A 25,412-nucleotide genomic window follows, 5' to 3' on the forward strand; every position below is an offset into this window, starting at 1 on the left:
TACTATGGGGGAGGCATTCGAGTGAGCAGGTGGGATGGGGGAGGGGGATAAAGGGACACAAAGACTCTCACTCAGAACATAAATTCGTCACCTGTACAGTAGTACAGCATGGAGAATATAGCCAATAATTCTGTAACATCTATGTTGACAGATAATAACCACAGTAGAGGGGGTGAGGATTTAATAATATGGGTAACTGTTGAACCACTGTGTTGTATATTTGAAATCAGTATAAGATTGTAGATCAATGATACTTCAGTAAAAGTGATGCTTTGAGTATTTATTGTAATTTAACAGATTTAACTGTAAATTTATATAATCTGATTCATTAATAGTCTTTATTCTTAACAACTAGCTCATAAAAATTTAGCAGTCTTGCAAATTGGTAAAAGTTAGCTCGTATACCCAGCTCTATTTTCGAAAGGGCACTGACTAAAGGAGGCTTTGGGAGAACAAGTAATTTGCCTAGTTGATAAGTGTCTGAGTCGATTCAAATCTAGGTCTAAAACTCTGACCCAAGTTAGGTTTATTAGTCTTCTTAGGGAAGAATAAGGGCCTGTAGAGGGTTGATTCTTTAATCATCCTGTATTGGGATGGGGGAAACATATTTGGAGGGAACTCTACAGAGAATGCATTTTCTGCTTTTTATTTAATACTATCCTACTCTTCTACATTCCCATGTTGCATGCCAGTTTTGCTAGAGTGCTTAATATCTACCCAAAAATCAGACTAGGCTGGATATTTGAAGGAAGAAGGGAACAATCAATCCGTCTACCCATCATCTGCTGTTTTCTCTTATGAACAATTTTCTTTAACTGCTTTAGGAAGTGTAAATACAGGCCTTTACCACCACGAACCCCTTACAGTACTTACCAAACTACAAGAATTCTGAAAAGCTTCATAAAACTTGTGGTCTAAAATGTTACTACGCTTGGGTTGAGGGAAAAGGACACTATCAAAGGAACTGGGGCAAGAATGTGGGGACAGGATAGCCAACTGGTAGGCCTCTTGACATACTCTAAAACTCACACATTCCGATTGTTAATGTGAGATAATGACGTAATGATCAGAGGTGTTGGAGAACTTAGAGCTCACCCTTGCCCAACCCCTTCATTTTTATGAAACAGTTGTAGTGAGGTGAAGCGACCTGTAGAACGTCAGGCTGTAGATCCAGGATTAATTCATAGCTCTTTCCACTACACCACTCGTACGGCTCTTAAACACCCTCCCTGCACAGAACTTACCCCCAAAGCACCAGGAACCTTACTGGGAACTGGCCTACAGCTGAACTGAGGACAAAACTCCCAGTCGCTTCTGGATCAAACTGCAGTAACTCTGAGTCAGAGGGCTAAGGCCAACGTAGAGAAGCTCAGAGCCTTGAACCTGTGCGGAAGCCTCACTGTGAGAGGCGAGTTAGATGCTGGTCCTGGAAATGCAGCCACGCCTCTCACAACGCCAACGCCGCACTCCCGAGCAGCAGGAACACCCGCGCGGGAAGGGCACGCAGGCGGGAGCGAGCGGAAGGCGGGTTTGCGTGCGCGCCACCGCGGCTGTAGGCGGGCTCAGGGGCGGGGCTCTGAGCTGGACCGGGGCGGGGCCGCAGGAGCTGTAGGTGTTGCAGCTGGGTAGACAGGTGCGCGAGGCAGAGCGCCTGCGACCCGTGGCAGGGCTTGTAGCAGCTCAGAGAAAAGACTGCTTTTAGCCAGGTAAGGGCCTTCTTTCGCTACATCCTCCGCAGGCGGAGAGGGCACGGAGACCCCAGCTTCTCTCCACACCCTCTTTCTCCCGCGACTTCTGGGACTCCGGGAGCACAAGCAACGTGAACTCTTCCTCCTAGGGAGAGGGTGTGGAGGAGCCGCTGATTCTTTGCTCTTTCCTCGCTTCTGGGTGCTGCGTTGGGGTTGGGCTGAGCCTTTGCTACCTGAGGGCGGGAGCTGATAGGACCCCCTCCTCTTCTGTCGGGAACACTCCTTTCTAACCAAACACTTTTTTGGCGTCGTGGAGGAAGGTGGCAGGTCAACACAATACAGATAATCTCCCAGGGAAATTTCTTATATTTAACTGCACCCTTCTTCATTTTCAGCCATTCCCTTCCTCTTCGATTTTTCTCCCCTTCTCTTCTGGCAACCGAATTCTTACACGCTTGAGGTATATTGAGAATATAGTAGTTCTTGGGCTGGATGTGTCGTCCCAGAATCGCCATCATGTATATATCGCTGGCACCTGTCACCAACATACATAAGTGTTGATATAAGGTAACTGTACACTCATGGCTACACCTACTAAGCTTGAAGTTGTAGGTGCTAGGAGCGAACCATCTGGCACCCTTCCTTGCCTTCTTACTGGTGCTTAGAAAAACAAGTTTAGCTGATCCTGGTAAGAGATATTTGAACTCCATTGTCTTTCACCTAATTACATCTTTCAAAAGTCTGCCTAATCCACATAGTTCTATTGGCTTGACTTCCAGTTATTGGAAGGTACTTAGGGAGTTATCAGCCTTTAAGACAATGCCCCTTTAAGGGAGGGGTCTTCTTTCTTTTGCCCTTGATTTAAGTGGTTAAACTGAATACTTTTAATCTGCATAGTTACCAAAAGGATCCACAAAGTATGAATATTTTAGGAACCATGAAATAAGACTTTCTTCTGTGGTCTGATGTAGACACAAAATAAGATGACCCTCAACAAACATATTTGAGGTAGATCTTCACAAAGTTATAAAACTAGCAGGTGGGAGGTTATTAAAAAGTGTGTATGTATATATATTTACTTGTTTTGTATTAATAGAATGACACATAACGTGGTACCAGGTAATTAAGAATTTATTTCACTTTTTGGACAAAACATTGAATGCCTCTTGTTTTGTCAGTCCTATTGTGGCTTCAAAGTTCCAAATGTCCCTACTCTAAAAGAGCCTAAAATTAAATGAGTTAGGCAGATGACTAGATAACAGTATTAGTAAGGTCAGTGTTATATTAGAGATCAGCCCAGAATCCTGTGGGAGCACAGATGTATAATACAGTTTTTTAAATTCCCACTTCCACTTTTCCTTAAAAGCAAAACAAAATAAATAATAACAAAACCTTTGAGTAATAGTGAATTATTCTCTTCAGTCCGTGTATTTGTATCATTCATATTTCTCATGTTGTTTTGTGCCAACATTATGGTCTTTCAAATGTGGGTTTAGGACCTATGGTCCGTTCTGTGGCAGTGCAGTAAATAGTTGGTGGAGCTATTTTCACTGTTCTGTATTGGGCCTGGAAGTGTTTTTATCAGGTAGTCCCTGAACTGTGGAGCCCCAGGAAGAGAATAGTGTGTCAGTAACATAGCAAAGCAGTTCCATTTTGCAAAAGTTACTCCATTGTACAACTGTTTAAATTGGTATATTCAAGTTTTATTCCAGACTCTGGTTAAAGGTGGGCCAAATTTCAACTTTCTAATAATTCTAAACAGAGAAAGCTTCAGAAGTGAAGTGTTTCTATTAACAGCACATCTTGATGATAGAGGGTACTTTTTCTTGCTAAGGTACCCTCAAAGTGTCTTGGGTAGAGGAGGAAAGGGTCAGAAGCATTTGAAGATTCTTTGCAGAGTTTTGATGATCTGAAGTCTTTGATAGTCTTAAGTGCTCTTCCTAACTGTAAACTTTTATTGGTTGCATGCTGTTTGCCAGTGTTCTGTGGATGAACGTGACATTGTCCCTTCTATGTGGTTATGTTTTTTCATTTTGAAATAGAGATTTTGAGTTAATAATACAAATGGTGGTTGTTTCATTTGGTAATTCGAGCCATTGTACTTGATGGACACACATACATCTCTTTGACATTGCTTACCTCCTTTCTTTCTGTTTACACTCTAGGAAAGTGATCTACCAGAAATTTTTAGGAAGACAGTGGGTATTTGCACGTGTTTAGATACTCACAATGCTTTTGCTGTTTCCTTATAATGTTTTCAAGTACAATTGTTGTTCCTCTTAGGGTTTCAAATTCTTGGCTTTCCTCTGGTATTTTTCAATAGTCAACCATAATTAACTTAGAGCCTCTGTACCAGAAAGGTTCATCAAAGACATATACACATAGACACAAAAGAATGTTGAGAATGTGGGAGATCAGTAGACATCTTTGCCATGACAGGCCACCTAAACACAAACTGGGAGCATTTGTCATTATTTGTGGTGACAGCAAAACTAGTTTTCAAGCATTCTTAATCCTGAATAGATGACTTTCATTTACAGTGGAATTGTTCTCTTTCTTCAGATAGGAAAATGTGTGACTTGGTTCCTAAATCAGGAATTTCCTTAAGAAAATACCTTTTTTTTTTCCTTAAGGCTGCTATGGTCTTTCACTATATGTTTTCAATAGAAAGTTAAAGTACTTTATTTTGGATTGTGTACAGTAATCTCCAGGTGATGTTAAAGTACTCAACACAGACTCTCAAGGTTCTTGAGTAACCAGTGAGTGGTTGTAAATTGAGTAATTTCTACTTACCGATTGTAGAATTGAGATTCCATGGTAAATGGTACTCTTAGTAGGACCATACTGATATGTTTATTCTGTGGCCAGATGCAAAGCCCTTGAAACTCAGTCAAATTATTGTACTAATGCAAACCTCTTTTCATAAAAAGTAGGAGATTGGATCCAAGAAGCAATTCATTATTTAACATGTCAAATGATTTCTTTATACTTGAAAATGTTTCTAGAGACTTCACATGTATAGTCATGAGAAGCTAACATGATACCATGAAATTTTAAATTCTTATTTTCTTTTAAAGAACTTCTTAATTATGCTACACTGAAATTAAGAACTTCCATCTTTAGGAAAAAAAGATGCAACTTTTTTGTACTTCTCAAAGCAAGTGTGAAGCTATTTTCTTCCCCTTATATATCCTATCCTAGAGATTACTATATGGAAAACTTTACAATCCGTTTAACATATTTTTTCTTGCGTGCCAAACTATTACCAGTTTTTGTTTTAGTACCCATCGATTAGTAATCCTCATGTGCTTTTACTTAGTTTTAGCTTTCCACAACCATTTTCCCCTGTAAACTGAAGTGTAGGCAAATGGCTCAGTACTTATTTTCCTCATGGTCAGTTTTACTGAACAGGTAGTATTTGCTCAGATTTGGCTTCCATCTCCCGCACTAGGGGAAACCTATCTGTCCATGCATATTACCCAGTGATTTCCCTCTATGGCCCTGTCACTGTCATCCTTACAGCTGGCAACATTTGACCAAGTGGACAACTTTTCTGGTTCTTCCTTTCATTTGGCTTTCTTGACATGACTATTTGGTTCACCATCTTATGATCTAATCACTTTCTCCTAAGCTCCTCCACTAGCTCAGGCTTTTTGCATCTTAAATGTGGGTGTTTGTCATGCCCCTGTCCAGCATCCTGTTCTCGTTATATTCTGATGTATTTTCCATGACTTCACCTACACCTTATATATGCTCATTATAGAAAACCTGGGGACAAAATAGACTATAAGGAAGACAAAATATCCATAATATGTTCCAGAGAAAGCTACTGTTTGGTATACTTCCTTTCAGTCTGTTTTTTTTTCCTTTGATAAACACACAAACACACCCATTCACATAAACACGCAGGTAATTGGTCTCATACTATTACAATAGATAGTTTTGTATCTGCTTTTTCACTTTACATTATGTCATAATTTTCCATGACATCAAAATTATTTGAAACATTTTATTGGATGTTGAATACCCTGTTGTATGGATGTTGCATAATCTGTGCATTTGGATGTTTTGATTGTTACAACATTATTAATAAGTGAAAAAATTGAGAACAAATCTATAGATAAATGTTTGTACAAATTGTTCGTTATTTCCTTAGGTTAGATGCCCAGAAGTTGAATTACTGAATCAAGGGCATGAAAATTTAAAAAATACCAAACCAGCTGCCAATTGTTTTTCATAAAGACTAACATTCTCACCGATAGTGATTTTGAATGCCCATCTTAGTGCATGCTTTGCAATACTGAATCTTGTTTTTTTATCTTTACTAATCTGATAAGCAAATGTGATTTAATTTGTATTTCTTTAATTACTAGTAAGAGTGAACATTTTTCATATATTCATTTCCATTTCAGTTTCTTCTATGAATTGTCTTTTGGTTAATCCATTCCCATTTTTATTTGGGTCTTAAGATTTTAATTATGTTGTTCTTTTATTCAGGGTTCCTTCATTTTTTGGGGGCTTTGGAGGAGGGAGTACAGATTTTTTTTAGGCCATATTGAATGAATGGAGCAAAGAAGTGGAAAGTGTACAGTGGTGTTTTAAGTACCCATTGTTATGAGAAAGCAGAGCTTGTGGTTGATGAAACAGCTCTGCAGAGTGGATGGGTGCTGGCTTGAGAGTGGGGATTCCCAACTTGGGATTCCCAACCTCTTAGGTGCTTTGGGGCAAGTCGTTTATCCTCTCTGAGCCTTATGTGTAAAATGAGAGGGTTGGACTCTTGATCCCAAAGTCCATACAATCTCTGTGCTGAAGGGAGGACTTATGAGCCACCATTTGCTAGACATTCTGAAGTTGTCTTCTGTCCCATCCCTAACTCTTCACCCGTTTTAGATATATATAGTGCCTGGAGAAGGACTGGGTGCAATAAAGGTAATTTCCACTGGCGTAGCAAGTTATAATGGAGACTGGGGACAATTTAATGTGTTTGTGCCCTTAGGGCAACAAAAGTTGCCAAGTTTGGTATTTTTTAGGCACTCCCATAGACTGACAGTTGCAGACCTGGTAAAGTAACTCATAAGAGCCCTGTTCATCTATGCCCAAAGCCCCATCATTTCTAATGGATGTAAAGCAAGTCTCATTTTATGTCAACAGGTTTAAGTTGCCAAACCAAGTTATTTAACAACTTCCACTATTCCATACGGAGTCTATTCTTAGTGTTATTTGTTTGTGATTTGTATAAGCTCTTCATTTTAAGAATATTAATTCTTTGTCCTCTGGTCAAATGTTTAACTAGTTATTTGCCTTTTAATTTTGTATATCGTATGTTACTACTCATCAATGTATCTTCTTCTTTGGCCTTTCTTTTTTTGTTTGTTTATTTAAGTCTTTTGCCATGCAGAGATGGGTTAAGTATTCACTTTGATTTCCTTCTAATTTTTATGGTTTTACTTCTTATCTTTAATTCATCTTGAATTTACTTTGGAGTACCAAACCAGTATGTTTGGTGCCTTTGCATATCTTGTGAGCTCCAGATCTATATTACCAACTACCTGGTAGACCACGTGGGTAATATCTATGCATCAGGCACCTGGGTCCACCTAGTTTCCCAGAGGAAAAAGCCTGAAGTTGTCTTGAACATGTCAGTCCTCTCCCCCCACATATAATCAATCACCAAGTCTGGTTGAGTCTATCCCAGTAAGTTATAATGGATCTTTTCTCAGTCTTCCAATTCAGATCCTTCTGTTTTGCTAGAGTCCTTGAGTAATCCTTAGAGTTAGCCTCAGTATTTCCCTTTCAGTCCAGAGTTGTCATAAAAAAAATATTCAAAGTCTGATTACCCTCATTAGGTGTTTCAGAATATCCTGGGGTTTTAGTTAAAAATGTCAATTGCCAGGGCCCACCTAGACCAACAAATCAATATATCTGGCAGGGTGGGGCCTGGGAATCTGCAGTCTTAACAAGTACCTCAAGAGATTCATTTACACACTTAAGGGAAACCAAAGGCCACGTATATTAAGTCTGAATTTCTCTGCATGCCATTCAAGACCCCCATTCCCACATCCTAACAAGCTATTTTTCCAGGCTTATCTCCCACATCACTACCCACCCACCTGGCACTGTAGCCATACAATGAATCATGGTTTCCTGGACCCACCCTGTCCTTTCCTGACTCTGTGCCTTTGCTCATGCAGTTCCCACAGCCTCATACTCGTCTTCCTCTCCCCACTCCTGCTAAAGTCCTGTTCCTTAAGAGTCCAAATAAAATGCTACTTAAGAAAGAAGTCTTTTCTCATTTCTTCTGTTTGCAGAAGAATGGCTCCTTACCCAGTCTTCACTTGGCACTTTACTTTTAGCTCATTTTTACCTTAATGCTTTCACTATTTATAATTATTGCTTCCTTAAAAGATTATAAACTAAGTGAGAACCTTGCCTTTCCTTTTCATTGGTAGCCCTTGTACAGCAGTTAAATACTCACAGAATATGTGAAATGTATCTCATCTTGCAAACACTATTATATAATAATTTTGGCTTTCCATCACACTTAGATTGAAATTTAAATCTTGTACCATTGCTTATAAATTCTTATTTAATCTGCCACTAGTCTTTGTCATGGTCTCATACTTCTGACTTATTCTCTAGCATATTATTCCTGTCTCAGGGCCTTTGCATTTGCTCTTTTCTCTGCCTGGAAAACTCCCCCATCTCTTCTCTTTACCTGGCTGGCTGCCCATCTCCTCCCCATCATTGAGGTTTCAGCTCAAATGTCATTCACTCAAAGAGGCCTTCCCTGACTGCTATCAAAACATCTGCCCCCTTTCCTACCACCACTCCAGTTACTCTCTTTGTGTTTCCCTCACAGCACTAATCACAGTGTTTAATTGTCCCACTTCCCCGATAGAATAGAAGCTTCATGAGAGCAGAGACCTTGGTCTATCGTTTTTAATGTTATATCCTTAATAGATAGAGTACTGGTGACACATGGTGAGTATTCAGTAAATATTTGTTGAATGAATGAATAAGCCTTGAAGATAGACTTCTCATTTTAACAAGTCTTGTTTTGGTTTGCAGTCCAAAGTTTTGTTGTTCTTCAATGGACAACAAAGTTTTATTGTTGTTAATGGACAACAGCTGAGGTAGTTCCATCAAGGTTCAAATCAGGTAGCCATCTCTGAAGGACTTCTGAAGGCAGCAGGACAAAAGTGTGGATACTGTGATAGCCAGGATTCAGTTCCATCTGAGTGCAGGTTTATGAAGGTGTTCACAGGTTCCAGACCACTATTTTACTAGCACTGTCAGCATCTACTGCCAGAGTTGTTACTGCTGGCCATTACTAGTCTATTAGCTCTCATTACATTTTTAAAAGCAAATACAGCAAAACTAGAATCCAACATTCTAGAATCCTGAAACAACCAGAAGTTTTTTACTGCTTTTCTTCTCTAGGAGAAAAATAAGAAAGTTATTAGAATCTCCAAAGAAAGGTGAAATTATTTTCGTTATACTTACTACATACCCTGTAATAGGATAGTGTGTTAGATTTTCATCAGCAGCTTTAAACAAGGGGGTTCTTGTTAACATCTAGTTGAAGCAGATAATGTAACTAATTAGTTCTAATTTCTTCCAGTTTCTCTTCATTAGGTAGACTTATTTTTTAACTCCATTTTTTTTTCTTGAAACTGGCTTGAATTTTTATTAAAAAATGATAATGGTTTTTATAGCAATTTATAATTTTCAAAGTACTTTTACTTTTGTTCTCTTATTTAACCCTCATAGCCATCTCTTGTGAGACCCAAAGAATTTGACTTTCCCATGCCAACGAAAAGACCACACTTTTTTAAACAGCACCATAATTTGAAGTAACTTTTAGAAGGTGAACATTAAAATTTTATCAAAACATTAATGTTTGTCACAGTCCTTAAGAAATAAGATGCCTTTATACCATTGGTTCACGTAAGTAGCAAAATTTTATCACGTCTTATGTCTGTGTGATTCGGTAGTCCTTTATGTGACTAACCTCAGCTATGCTTATCCTTGATTAAAGCATTGTTCTGGGTTAGCTGCTCAGATTTTTACAGAAAAGAAAGATTAGAGAACTTGCCTAGGGAAGAGTCACTTTTCAGTAAACCCGTTTTAGTTCTCCTACTTGAAGGGATCGGTTAAATTGATCTGAACTGGCATTTCAGATTGAGCAAGTTCTGAAAAAAAAACACATCATCTAAAATTTCAGATAAGAATGAAAGCCATTCCCTTCCTGGAAGTAGCCAGGAGTGAAACTAAGAAGGCTTGTATTTGGAGAAAACTTGATTAATTATTAAGGACAAAGGACTGGTATAAGGAGGTTATATCTTTATCGGAAGTGGCCTTCTTAAAATAGTATATATTTTTTCTGCTTTGTCATTGTAAAGAAGACTCTAATTAATTTGTCTTAAGTAAGCATGTAATTGGCAAGGAGCATGTAGTTTAGAGCATGCAGTTTATTCAGTTATGTTGGTGGGACCTTGTTGATGTCTATGGCAACTGAGAACTAGTAGAATACTGTTTTCCATTCGTATAACAGATATTTTTTGAGCCCCTACACTGTACCAAGCACCGATATTTGATGCATCTGATGTTAAAGTATGGAATGGTACAAAGGCTAAAGGAGAAACAGGCTATTCAGAGTACAGAGCTTTGTGCAATGCTTCAGTCAACTATAAATTTCCACATTCCTTTACCAATTAACTATGCTTTTTCTACTTTTCACTTTAAATTTGAATTTACTGACATAATTGTCTGTTTTCTGCTTACTGATAGAGATTTTCCTTACTATGTGTGAAAAAAAAAATACTGGAAAAAACCTCACTCCATTGGCTTATGTTTGCTCTTCTAATGAGTTAATTATCAGCTGGGAGGGCAAGGAGGAAGAACCAAGTGAATAAATAACAAATTAGATCTGAAAGAGAGACAGAATGAAACTTGGGTTAGAGCTAGTAATTCCTAATTTAAAGAAAGGAGGAGATGAGAAAAATTCTGGAGTGATTGTTCTTTAGGACCTAAAAATGTTAGACCAAGATCAGTTTTTAAAGGCTGTCATTGGAGTTTACTGTTTTACCTGTCTAAATAAGGTATGCGAAGATTACAATTACGTAAAGCTAATTTGGGTTTCCAAAGTGCAAGAAGATCAGATATTCCCATGAATGAATAAAGTAATAGAAGCTGTGTAGAAAGGTGATAGTTATATCATCTTCTGCTGAGGCTTTTTGCAGAGGTGATGAGAACACCTCAACTTTGACCCTTACAAGGTATAATTTGATAATAGAAATTTAGGCTTTTTGGTGCAGAGAAATGGTTTTGAGCAGATTTGGTGTTCTGGAAGCCACTACCAGTTTCTCAAAGATGACAGCAGAGTTGCTTGAAATATTTTTTGATTGCTGATTCAACAAAGAAAGTTGACCCTGAAATACAGTGTACAGTAGAATTGCATTTCTGATGCATTCTGTCTGCTAGAGGTTGTTTTGTTTCCATCCCAGCCTCTTAAAAAAAAAAAAGAATGAATTAACGTTTATTTAACTTCTCTGAACCTTAGTTTCTTCATCTATAAAGTGGGAAAATAATACTCTGTGTTACTGTGAAGGTGAATAGTTTATACATCAAAACAAAATAGTATCTGACACATGGTAAATGTTCAGTAAATGTTAGTTCTTTTATTGACACCACCACCAGCATTATTTATTAAGCACTTGTTTTAACCCTAAGCTAAAAGAACATTTTAGAGATGCTGAGACTAATGCTTAGAGTAATTTTCCTAATGTTACCCAGCAAGTAAGTGGTAGACTCTAAAGGTAGACCTGAGCTGATAGGAATGTGGAGCAAGCTTAGAGTTGAAACAGGCTACCCCAGCCCTTACCATTTCTAGTTTCAAGACACTTAGGAGGGTAAGACTGACCTCAGACCACCCCCAGCTACCAGGAAGGTGGTGTTTACAAGTAAGTCATTAGTGCAGACATAGAATATGTCAGACTAGTTCAAATCCTGGCTTTGTCACTTACAAGCTGTGTGAGCTTGAGCAAGTTATTTAACCTTTCTGAGTCTTGGTTTCTTCCTATGTAAGATGAGAATATTTGCCTCTTGGTACATAAGGAGATCAAATGGAATGAATCACTTTGCATGTGGCCAGTGCTCAAAACTAATCCCCAGGCTTATGCTAAGGTGGCCCAAACTTCTACCTGATTCTGATACAAGCCATCTAGATGGTAGTGATTAGGGTCTGCTTCCCTGCTCTGGCCTAATAACCCTGGGATCAAACCGTTACTGAACTCCCAAAGCTGTTTTTACATTGGAATCATAGGGGATTCTTTTCAGAAATACTAGATATGTTTGGACTCCACATGAGAGATTCAGATACTGAAGATGATCCTGACAGAGCACACATACCCCCCACTCCCACCCCAAGCATTAGACTGGCCAGTTGAGGATAGCAGCTGAAGCACAACCCCGGTGATCTTAATGCCTGAATTGTCACAGTGTCAGTCAGGCTTCTCACAGGGCTGTTGTGCTCTGGTAGGAATATTAATGAGCAGACAAGGGGTGGGTTCCCTACCAAAAGGAACTCTACAGAAATGAGGAGCTCATCTGTATAGTCAAGCAACATTTCTATTTGGAAAGAATATTAATGAGATCTGGATAGGAATCAGATACCAGGAAAGGACAGCTGCTGTAAGAGGCAATTTGAATTGTACAAGGAGTTACACATGATATTCAGAAAGTCCTTGTGCAATTTTAAAAAGTAATTTAAGTGTAGTGATAATAAACAATTTATAAATGACATTTAAAAAATAAATGTAGTTTCAAAAAGTAAATGTGTTGAGTGGCCAATATACATTTGAAAACCCTCCCCATGATTAAAGGAATGAAAACTAACACAATAATGTGCTATTTTTCACACATCTAGCAGATTGGAAAAAAATAAATGATTACTAATGCTCATTATTGACAAGGATGTGAATAATAGGCTTTCTCATAAAGCTGATGGTTCAAACATAAATTGATGCAAAAATGCACATAAATTAATACAACTTTTTTGGAGGAACACTTGGGAATGTCTATTAAAATTTTTAAGGCTTAGGCCTATTGAACTAGAAATGCTGCTTCTAGGAATTTACACCATAGATGCACACCTTCAAGTAGGCAATTGTAGAAGCATCTTCATGGCAGTCTTGTTCTTAATAATGAAGAACCTAAAGCAGCCCAAATGTTCATTGACAGGGGCCAAGTTAAATAAGTTATGGACTATTGCAGAGTAAAATGATATGTGTTAATGAAAGGTTGAGGTAGATCTGTATGTCCTGATGTGGATGTCCAAGAGGAAATAAATAATTGCTGAACAGCACATTATCATAAAACCATTGTAACTTTTCAAAAAGGTAGGTGTTGATACATGATGTATATTAATATCTTTGTACCTCAGTTTTCTCATTTGTAAAATAGGCATCATAATAGCTTCTACTTTGTGAGTTATTAAAAAGATAAAATGTGATAATATTTGTAGAATGTCTAGAACAGAGACTGACACATAGCACTATGTATTTGCTATTATTATCACAGATAGGCGATATGAGAAAATTTATACTCCAAACTGTGACAGAGGCTTTCTTTGGGAATTGGCTTGGGGAAAGGGGAGGGATAAGAGTAGGCAGAGACTTCTCTTTCTTATATAGTTTGTTCCCACGTAATTGCTTATGATGAGCAGCCCTATCCCTTGACCAATCACTGATAAGGAAGCTGGACAGTGAAGAAAATGGTAGCTCAAGGTTGGAGTGCTTGTTGAGACCTGCGGAGGAGAGGTTCCCCAAAGGAAAAGGGAGGGGAGGTAGGGAGATAGTCTGGGGAGACAGGAGGGGTGCTGATGGATTCCACTTTGGCTGCTAAAGCTCTTTTTGAAAACTACTGACCTAATTAAAAGATGATAAAAATTTTAATTGCACAAGAACCTTATGGAAGGCCCAACATTTACATCTGGACTTACCCTTTTTATAATTTAGTTACATTTATAGTAAAAAAGTGATTCATGTTTAATATGGCTTTTGAATAAAAGCTACAAAAAGTATTTGCTCAAAGTGCCCACAACATACATTTAAGAAATAGTTTTTCTAATAATGATGAAGTAAACATTTCAATGTTTTAAAGAGACCACTAATTTATTTTCAATTAGTAATATTACCTCCATTATGTAATATTATGTAGAGTAATTTCTGCAATTAAAAAAGGGAAACAGCTGAAGCAAATACTACATTTATAAATTATTTTTAGTCAGAGCCTTATTATATAGGCCTTCTTAAGACAATATGACATGTAAACTAAGCTAAGCTCGAGTAGGTGTTCTGTTAATGAGGCCTTTAGAATAGTGTTTATTGACTGTGTCTTATGCACAGAGACATACAAAGACTGTCTGACCTCAAGCAATGTGCCAGGCACTGTTTTGCATATATTATCTCCTTTTATTTTTAGAACAACCCCGTAGCATACTTTTATCATCCTCATTTTACGTAGAAGTGTAGTACAGAGAGATTGCCGTGCATCTAGTTAGCACTGGAATCAGAACTGGAATCAACTAGTGTTTCCATGATATTGCTGTGGTGTGAGAATAACCAAACAACCTCGGTGATGTGATGTGATGGGTGATGTGAGCCCTGTGTCGGGGACATGTGCTGAGAGCTCTCAGGAACCTCAGTGATCATCTATCATCTAGTGACTTTCAAACTGTAATTTTTTTTAATTGAAGTATCCTTGATATATAATCTAATATAGGTTTCAAATGTACAACACAGTGATTCAACAGTTACCCACATAATTAAATCCTCACCCCATCTAGTGCAGTTACTATTTATCAATGCAGAAATATGTTACAGAATCATTAACTGTATTCTCCATCCTGTGCTACCATCCCTGTGACTAACTTATATTGTGATTGTGAATTATTGTGCCCCATTATCCCCCTCTCCCTCTCCCACCACCTGCCTCAGTCCCTCCCCCTTGGTAACCACTAGTCACTTCTCAGTGCCTGTGAGTCTACTGCTGTCAAACTGTAATTTTTTTTAATAACAGGGTTTTTTTAAATTAAAATATAATCCATATACCTTACAATTTACCTATTTAAAGTGTGCAGTTCAGTGGGTTTTGGTATATTCACAGAGTTGTTCAGCTATCACCACAATCAATTTTATATTTTCATCACCTCCCAGAAAAGCCCCATGCTCAGTAGCAGTCAGTCTCCTTACTCCTCGAGTGCTAAGCAACCACTCATCTACTTTCTGTTCCTATAGATTTGCCTCTTCTGGACATTTCACATAAATGGAATCATATGATATGTGACTTATTGTGACTGGTTTCTTTCACTTGGCGTAATCTTTTCAAGGTTCAACCATGTTGTAGCACATAACAGTATTTCTTTCCTTTTCATGGCCAAATACTATACCTTTATGTGGACAGACCACATTCTGTTTATTCCCTCATCAGCTGATGAACATTTGGAATCTTTCCACTTTGGGGGCTATTGTGAATACTACTATTATCAACATTCGTGTATAAGTTTTTGTGTGGAATGTGGTTTCATTTCTTTCAGAGATACACACACATACATACACACTATGAGTGATTGCTGGGTGTCATATGATCATTATGTGTTTAATCTTTTGAGGACCTGCCAACCATATCCAAAGTAAGTGCACTATTTTACATACCCATAAGCGGTGTATGAGGGTTTTAGTTTCTTTACATCTTCACCAACTCTTGTCAAGCTCTAACTTCTTAATCACATCCCACAATAACAAATATTTTACATTCTTACCCAGTTTATTCACATACAAATAACTCAAACAAAGCTTTAGAAAAGAACACCAAAAGTATGTGTGACATAGTCTGATATTTTCTATTTCATTTTATTCTTTTCCGTTAATGAACAAACATGCCAGTCTGACCGGCAAAAGTTGATTGCACAACTCACAAATTGTGACCTGCAGTTAGAAAAACAATAGCCTACTTTAACCCCTTAATTTCACCCAACAGGAAGTTGAGGCCCTGAGAGATGCCTTGTTCAGTAGGTAATACTGCTAATTAGTGTCAGGTTAACAATTACAGCCTGTTGGCTTCCTGACTTTAATTTTGACATCTCAGTAAATTTAGTTGCCCTCATATTTAGTGGATAAAAACAAGTTGGAATTTCTGTTCAGATACCATTGTTCTAACCTTGTATATTTTTCTCAAGCAGCATTTTAAACTCAGGAACAATCCAAACTAGAGAAAAAAGAATAAGAAGAACTCAATTTTATTATCAAACGCCTTGGTCTACACAATAATTTTGTGCCTCCTGAGCAGAGAATTTCTAGGTGAACCAAGAGGGTGGGCAACAATTTATCAGTTCAGTGTCCCAGGTTCTGGTCCAAACCTTAGTCTCCCTTTAAAGCGCAGTGATTTTCTTTACACTGCCAGATTTGAATGGCAATATAAAATTTGAAGTGGGCAATATAAAAATATTTTATGCTGCTGTTTTTCCATTTTTTTCTTGGAGCACATGTAGGTCTTAGACCTTTTTATTTCAGTATTTTCCAACATGTGATGGGAAACCTCCAACACTAGGAATCATTTCAAGGTTCTTGTAAAATGAGATCTTCCTGAACCTACACTGGGCTAAAGAAATGAGATGGGACCTGGAAATTGGTATTTTAAACAAACTTCCTAGGTGATTCTTATGTACAAGATTGTGTACATTTTATGTCAAGGTTGTGACCTACAGAATTAAGTATTTTTTCCCCTTTTATTTCTCACCTTAGGTTCCTTTTGGGTTCTAGAATTACTATTTGGCTTGTTACCTGAAAGGCCAAATACCTGGGGTTTTTTTTCTATTTAAGTATCATTGATACACAGTCTTATGATGGTTTCACAAAAATAACACAGTGGTTCAACATTCACCCATATTATCAAGTCCTCCCCCACCACCTGCCCTGCATTGCAGTCACTGTCTATCAGTGAAGTAAGATGCCATAGAGTCATTACTTGTCTTCTCTGTGCTGTACTGCCTTCCCCAAGACCTACCTATATTATGATTACAAGTTATAGTGCCCCTTAATCCCCTGCTCCCTCCCCTTTGTTAACCGCTAGTTCCTTCTCCATGTCTGGGTGTCTGCTGCTATTTTATTTCTTCAGTTTTGCTTTGTTTTTATACTCCATAGATAAGTGAAGTCATTTGGTACTTGTCTTTCTCCAACTGGCTTATTTCACTGAACCTAATACCCTCTAGATCCATTATGTTGTTATAAATGGTAGGATTTCTTTTCTTTTTATGGCTGAATAATATTTATATGTACCACATCTTCTTTATCCATTCATCTATTGATGGACTCTTAGATTGCTTCCATTTCTTGGTTATTGTAAATAGTGCTGTGATAAACATAGGGGTGCATGTGTCTTTTAGAATCAGGGATCTTGTTTTCTTCAGGGAAATTCCTAGGAGTGGAATTACTGGGTCAAATGGTATTTCTATTTTAGTTTCTTGAGGGACCTTCATATTGTTTTCCACAACAGTTGAACCAATTTACATTCCCACCAACGGTGTAGGAGGGTTTTCCTTTCTCTGCATCCTCGCCAGCATTTGTTGTTTCTTGTCTTTTGGATGTTGGCCATCCTAACTGGTGTGAGGTGATATCTCATTGTGGTTTTAATTTGCATTTCCCTTATAATTAGCCATGTGGAGCATCTTTTCGTATGCCTGTTGGCCATCTGAATTTCTTCTTTGAAGAAGTGTCAGTTCAGATGCTCCACCTATTTTTTAATTGGGTTATTTGTTTTTGGGTGTTGAGGCATGTGAGTTCTTTGTATGTTTTGGATGTTAACCCTGCCAAATAGCTATTTGTAGGAAATACCTGAATTATGACTATAGAGGGAGTTAACTAAAACAGACTCCATTGATAGGGTTCAGTTTTATTCTACCTGAGTTTAGTACAAGAGAGTTTAGTGCATTTTTTTATGGCTATATCCAGAAGTTTCCCATAATTTGAAATTATTTATCTTAGAATAAGCAAACACAACACACTGTTTTGTTTCATTTTCTCTTGCCCCAAAGTACTAGTCTATAGAAATAGCTGAATCCAACAAATGATTTAAGATACCTGGTATCCCTCCCTTTATTAAATAAATACTTGAGTGTGCCAGTCACTGTTCTGAGAGTTAAAATACAGTATGATTTAGAAAAAAAATACAATGTGATCAGTGTTATGGGTAAATCTAGTACTTGGGAACTTAAAAGGAACCCCTTAGCCCAGCCTTGGGAGGTCAGGGAGGGCATCTAGAGTAAAGTGTCATTTAAGCCAGGACCTATAGCATAAGGTCAGAGAGGGACTAAAGCATTTTCAGATAGAGTGAAGAGTTTGTATAAAGAAGGGCCGGGGTTCAAGGGAGATAAGTTGGGCCTGCCTAAAAATGTAAGAAAACATTTACACTAAGTCCACATGTGAAAGAAAATAAAGAGGGTTGTGAAAGAAAACTTACTGATAAATAATAATTATGAAATATATGACAACTATATAATTACTTATATCTAATATAATTATATTAGATATATATAATATATCTAATATATATTTATCTAATATATATATCTAATATATATAATAATAGATATTTATAATAATAGATATATATAATATATCTAATATATATTTATCTAATATATCTAATATATATAATAATAGATATTTATTGAGTATTAGGTGCTAGGTGATATTGTACATAGTTAAGTTTAGGAACTAGTTTTAATCCTTAGGACAATGCTATGATATAGGTTCTTTTATTCCCAATTTACAGATAAAACTGAGAAAGAGTATAATAGCTTGCCCAAGATCACACAACTAGTGAGATTCGAAAAGCTACATTCGAATTCCATGTTTGAATGCTCTGTGCTGTTAGCCTCTATGCCTTTCTCTCTCTGCTGTGTATTCCTGTATTAGACATTTTATATAGAATTTTTGACAGGTTATGGTAGGTGAGGGTATACTCCTCAGAGAGGTGACTAAACTGCCAATGGTCACCTCAATTAGAAAAAGGCAGAGTAAGAACCTGTAAGTCCTCTTTTTAACCTCAGAACGTGTGCACATTTTGTTACATCATACTGTCTTTCGTGTTATATTTTTTTGTTTGACATAAGCAAAAATTCATCTGCTAGATCATCTTTGGAGAACAATTTTTACTTGTTAAATAAACTTAATTTGAGGGGTAGAAGTGAGAGGGGAGGATGCATATGATTTAGCCTGTGTTATGCTATGTATTTATGGGACATATGAAGCTATCCAGCATGCAGTGGAAGTCAGAAAGGCTACAGCTTATGATACAGCTTTGGGAATCACCTGGTCTGAGTGACCTCGGTGACTTGAAAATGGCTGAGCTCACCCAGAGAGAAGAAACCGATCCTTGAGTAATGCCTCAGAACAGGGAAGAGTGGAGGAAGATTCAGTGAGAAAACTGAGGATGGTTTGAAAGCTGGGAAAGGAACCAGGAGAATTCCATTTAAGAAAAAACAAGGAAAAATACAATTTCAAAAATGAGGGACTAATCAACAATTCAAATGGCAACAGAGAATAATAAAAACTGAGACATGGTCCTGGGATTTGACAGTTAAGAGATCTTTAGGAAAATAATTTCAGTAGGATGGTAGTGGAAGCAGAACACAGTGGGCAGAGGGATGAAAGGAAGATAGGAAAATTGAAACAATGAGTATCTGGAGACTAAGGTTTAGCTGTGAAGATAGGTGCAAGAGTGATGTGGTAGCTTGAAGGGAAAAGAGGCTTAAGAGAAAAGAAGATTATTTATTTAATCCAAAAATACATATTTCAGATATGTGTACACACACACATCAGAAATGTGAGCATGTTTTTAGGTGGAGAGAGCAAAGACAAAGGTGGAGATGAAGTAAAGTTTTGGGAATATAGAAGAGAAAGATTTCAAGCTCAGATGGACTTTGTGACCCTTATTTTTCCCCACACACAGGAGAGAAGAGGGAAAGGTTATGTCTGAGGGTACTTTCTTTTCTTATTCTTTTATCTTTGGGGTGGCAAAGTGTATCTGTGATTCACTAAGTGAATTTTTTAGGCGCCTAGTAAAAGTTGCACAGATTCCTTGGTGAGCAGTTTCCAAAAGTGAAATTGCTTCTCATTACATAACCTCTTTTTCATTACCCTTGCTCTGGATCTTAGTGTTTTTTAAGAACAAAATATCCTTAAAAGGAGGTAAGAAAAGAGAGAAATTGTTGCTGAAGTTACTCTGTCCTGATGCAAACATCTACATCTTTGCTGACCCCTGGAAATTTGTTCATTGTTACAATTTTCCTATTGTCTGTGATACATGTTTCTATAGAAATCAGGCTAAAGCTCTTCTAAAAACAGTAGCAATGTAATTCTAACATACATACTGTTACCATGTTGCTGAATAATAGTGACCCTTTTATGTATAGGATTTGAAGTTACCTAGTGGTTCCATTTTTTTCATATCACTTGAGTTTATCTCAGAATTTGAATGAGCTAAATCACATTTCTAAAAATTGTATGTACTTTATCAACAACTAGTCTTAGGACTGCATTAGAAGTATTCATTTTTTTTGTACTGATAAAATTTTAGATAAAATTTAAATCTTAATGCAATTTCATTCAAGACATATTTATAGAGTTCCTTCTATTTATATGGTACTAGATGCTAGGAGGGCAAGAGGCTAAGTAGATCTGTCCCCTCACCTCAAGAATCTTTCTGTGGAGTAGGATTTATAAAATTATGATAAGGCAGAGGAAGTGACCTGTGCTGATTGGAAATAAGGCTAGGGTGGTTCAGTAAAGGATTGAGAAAATGGTCCTTCACTTGAGTCTTGAGAGGTGAATAGATTAAGGAAGGGATAACATTCCAGGTGGAATGGAAAAATAGATGGTGTGTCAAGGAAGCAGAAATTGGTAATGACATAAGTTTGGAGATTCTAGATCTATTTTCATGTCAAAATTCTATGGAATTAGTCTTCTTACTATCAGAGAAAGAAGTTACAAATAAAAGGGGATGCTAAAATGAATCTTATGCTAGATTGGAATCAGAAGTATCATTGTGGATTCATAGTTAATATATCTATATATATCTTTATCTATACCTATATCTAAAGAGGTATATGTAGAGATAAATATAGAAACACAGTTATGTATATATACATACATGTATTTTCCTGGTCTGTCCCGTCATAGAGTGCCTAGAAGCAGTGAGAGCTCAGCAGCAATGAGCACATCTTACTGTCCAGATCTTGGTGTCTCTAATAAAAGGAACCAGGGCTCCTTGGAGAAGTGGTTAATTGCAGGGCTGGGGCAGGCAGATATGAGTCTGGAACACCTTATAGTGCTAGAAAGTAAGCAAGTGCTAAAAAAAAAAAAAAAAGAAGAAGAGGAAAAAGAAAATTGGTAGCATGTTGAAAGGACACTAGAGCCAAGCTGAAATAGCTCCAGATAGCCAAAACTTGAACAGTTTGAGCAACAAAATAAAATAGCTCATGGAATAAAATAATCCAGGAATTATTGTAACTCAGGGAATGAAAGAAATATCCATGAATCTATACTAATATAAATAATAAATGATTGAATAAATAAATAAATAAATAAGGGAGAAAGGACAATTCTTCCTTATAGAGGAATTTCACTTAGTAAATGCAGAAGGAATGAGGGTAGTAGAAAACCACACTGGAACCCCACAGTAAACATTGCTGAAGGTGAAACCCACCCGTGAATGCTAAAATTAATGAGGAAAAGTTTAAGGAGGACCAGGATTAAAGCATCTCCCCCCCCAAATGTTTTTGAATTATAAAGAGAAGACTATAGTAACTGTAAATTACAGTGGAAAAACCTGGCAGCCACCACCTTAACCAAGTGGTCATGGTTGACATCACCAGTCATAAGACATCAATATCATGTACCCTCTCTCATGGTACACTGAGGAAGGCACATCAGCTCTGCAGCATTCTTATCAAAATTCTATGACCTCGATCTAATCTGAAACTTTTTTTTTAACTTTTTTTTTGGAGCACTGTGAGATGTTCCAGACACTTCTTGTATTTGCCCTGTCCCAGCTCTGGAATCAACCACTTCTCCAAGAAGCCCTGGGTCTTTTCAGTGGACAAACCAAAAAACCCAGACTGAGGGACATACCTGACCAGTACTCTTTGAAAGCGTCAAGGTCGTGAAAGACAAGGAAAAACAGAAGAAATGTCAGAGATTGGGGAGAGCTTAAGGAGACATGACAACTAAATGCAGTGTATGTAAGGTCCTGGAACAGAAAAAAGACATTAGCGGAAAACTGGTAGAATTTGAATAAAGTCTGTAGTTTAGTTAATGCTACCGTACCAATTTTGATCATTGTACTGTGGTAATGTAAGAAAGAGCCAGGTTAAAGGATTTAGGAACTTTGTATTATCTTTGTAACTCTTGAGTAAATCTAAAATTATCTCAAAATAAAAGGTTTAAAAAACTATCAACTTCCCCAAATTTTTTCAAGTATGTGAATTTAGTCACTGTATTTTGTGTAAAACTATACCCTTAGAAATAAGTGTAGTTTAGTATTCTGAAAAAAAAAATGTAGGAACATATTTCATGTTGCTATTAAAATTTCCCTTTGCACATTGAAGTTTTTTAGATTGTTCTTTTTCTTTTAATTAGTTGCTCCCTTTTACCTGTTGACAGTCAAATTAGAACGAGTCCTTGGTACAAAATAAATAAATAAATAATAAAACTCTACCATCAATTTCTAAATAAAGTAACATTTTCTCTTAACAAGTTAAGTTTGTACTTTGTTCTCTTGAATTTTTTGAGGCTAAATTCAGGCAACTATGCCCTTTGCACAAGTAGTCACTTCAGGAGCCAAAAAAAAGAGAGAGAGACAGAGGGAGGGAGAGAAAGATATAACTGGGATTGGATTTGTAAGAACAGGATTTTATTAGTGTCAGCTCATTTACTTCTGTTCCAGCTGGTTTCAAGGAGACAATTTTCATGGTTAGGTAACTCTATAAATGAATTTACTGGAGGTTTCCTAGAGCACTACAGGCCTCACCCTAAGCAATAGCTTAAGGAAGCAGATACCTGGAGCCAAATATCCCAGTGAGTCATTGCCCAACCCTTAAACTCTCAAGGACTTTTGTTTGAGAGACCTTTATCTTCAGGTTATAGCTCACCCACAGGACCTCTAGCTCTCCCGCTCCAGGCTACCTGGTGTGATGCAAGAACTTTGAACTGGGAATTAGAACTCTGGCTCTCATTCCACTAGCTGGTGTGTTTGGGAAAATTACGGGACCTTTATGTGGCTCAATTCCCTTACTGTAAAAAAAGGGACTTGGTTATTTGACTTCTAAGCTCCCTTCTTGATGTAGAAATCTGCCATATGTATCTAAAACTGAAGGCCTCTTCTTTCTTGGCAAGTAGTTTCCCTTTCTATGTATCCCATTATTATTTTTGTATACCACTGCCCTTCCAGGCTTTGACGCAAAAAATCTTAGAGTTATGTTTGTTAAACCATTTACTTTAACTCTTGCATACAACTTCCAGCCAATCCAGCAGTTCTTCCTTCATAGTTGAAGTGAGAGTAGAATGCATATGACCAAAGAGGCCATTTTGGAGTCTGAACACTGGATTCTGCCTCGGCCATATTTTAGTTATAGGATCTTAAGGAAATTACTTGACCTCAGTGAACCATAGTTTTTTTTTTTTTTTAAGGAAATAACACTAATCTGTCTCCAGTGTTGTTGTAAGGATTAAATGAGTTAGTAAGTACCCAATAAGGGATAGCTACTGTTATTATTTGTATGTGGCAATGCAATGGATTAGATCATTTTTAAAAATTGAAGTATGTTTAAATGAAATACAATATTATATTAGTTTTAAGTATACAGCACAGTGATTTGACAGTTACACACATTATTAAATCCTCACCCCCAATAGTGCAGTCACTATCTGTCACCATAGAAAGATGTTACAGAACCATTGACTATATTCTCCATGCTGCATTTCCATCCCCATGACCACCTTATATTATGATTGAGATTTTTTTGCCTCGTTATCCCCCTCACTCAACCCACCCACTCCAACCCCTCCCCCATGGTAACCACTAGTCACTTCTCAGTGTTTGGGTCTACTGCTGTTTTGTTCATTTTGTTATGCTTTTTGTTTTTAGATTCTGAATACGTGACATCATATGGTATTTTTCTTTCTCTGCCTGACTTATTTCACTTAGCATATTCCTCTGGGTCCATCCATGTTGCAATGGATTGGATCTGAAAGTCAGCTGTGCCTTCAGAAAAAATATTCAAGAATATTGGGGCACAGACTGAATAGCTCTTTCTGGATGGGTCTTTCCAGGGGCTGGTACATGCCCTTCTCATTCTTAACAGGATTTCTAGGATTAAGGAAATTGTCTTCAAATCCGAAAATGCAACCCCATAATGCAAACCTGTGTAAGTGAAGATATTCACAATGGAGAGTATTTCAAAGGGGCCCAAGGTAAATTTAAGTTTGTCTGAAAGAATGAATGATTATCTCTGATGCTCACCATTCTGGTGAACTCTTGCCACTGCTCTCTTACTGAAAGATAGTTTTTATTGGTTTGCAGCTAGGTGGTTCAGAGATTTTGCTACCCAATTTCCTACCTTGGCTGAAAGTGATTTTTTTTTTTCATTCAGAGAACATTTATTGAGCACCTAACTGGATAGCACTTTACACTTATATATCTTTTTTTAAATTAAGGTATCATTGATATATAATCTTATAAAGGTTTCACATGAGCAACATTGTGGTTTCAACATTCACCCATATTATCAAGCCCTCCCACACCCCATTGCAATCACTGTCCATCAGCATAGTAAGATTCCTTAGAGTCATGATGAAAGTGATGGTTTTAATCATTATTCATTACTTGTAGCAAAAAGAAAATTGGAATCAAACAATACAGATTTGAATCCCAGCTCTGCTACTTTAAAGCTAAGAGATCATTGTGAAGTTATTTAACATTTCTGAATCTCAGTTTCTTCATCATAAATAGATAGTAAAAACAGTTGGGTTAACTGATTGTGCAGATTAAGTGAGATACATGTTTCCCATACACAGATGTTTTAAAATATTCCTTCCAAGTCTGATTTTTAACCTTAGCCTAGAATTTGTAGCTTCCTGTTGTATATTACTAGGATTTTTAAAGAAAGGGCTGGCATGTATATCTCAACATGTGTAAAACAAAACTCATCATTTTCCCTCTTCTTCCTTTATTGACTCTTTCTGTTAATGGCATCAACAATCTTCAAATCATTCAAGTCTGATGGTGCCAGCTTTGATTCCTTCTCTATCCCTATGTACATTTTATTCTAAGAACTGTCAATTGTCTCTTCCCACCTTTCTACTCCAACCAGTCCTAATGTAAACCTTGATTACCTTTCACTTAGACAATTTTAGGATCTTCTTGATAAGTAAATTAGATTCCAATATTTTCTCCTCTTCAAAAATTATGTCTACTATTGTAGAATCAGCTTTTAAAGGATGGTTCTCATTATGTTTATTTTCTTTTTTAGAAACTTTCTGTGTTCCACCATAAAGACTGTGGGTAATTCACTGTGGAGCTTTCATTTTACAGATGTGGAGTTTGGGGCTTAGGGAATTTTTTTTTTTTTTTTTTTTTTTTTTTGCTATAACGCTCATATGTGTG

At 37.1% G+C, this 25,412-nt stretch overlaps 1 protein-coding gene across 3 annotated transcripts in view; it reads left to right on the top strand.

Annotated features, from left to right (window-relative positions):
• Positions 1 to 1,571: 1,571 nt before the first annotated feature.
• Positions 1,572 to 25,412, top strand: part of LIMA1 (LIM domain and actin binding 1) — a 74,874-nt gene continuing 51,033 nt past the window's right edge. For all 3 annotated transcript variants that reach the window (XM_017675280.3, XM_017675281.3, XM_036992242.2), the window contains exon 1: positions 1,572 to 1,706. The gene's annotated coding sequence lies outside the window, so the exon portion shown is untranslated. The remainder of the gene's footprint in view (positions 1,707 to 25,412) is intronic.

This window comes from Manis javanica, chromosome 10 (genome assembly GCF_040802235.1).
Source record: "Manis javanica isolate MJ-LG chromosome 10, MJ_LKY, whole genome shotgun sequence".
Taxonomy (NCBI): domain Eukaryota; kingdom Metazoa; phylum Chordata; class Mammalia; order Pholidota; family Manidae; genus Manis; species Manis javanica.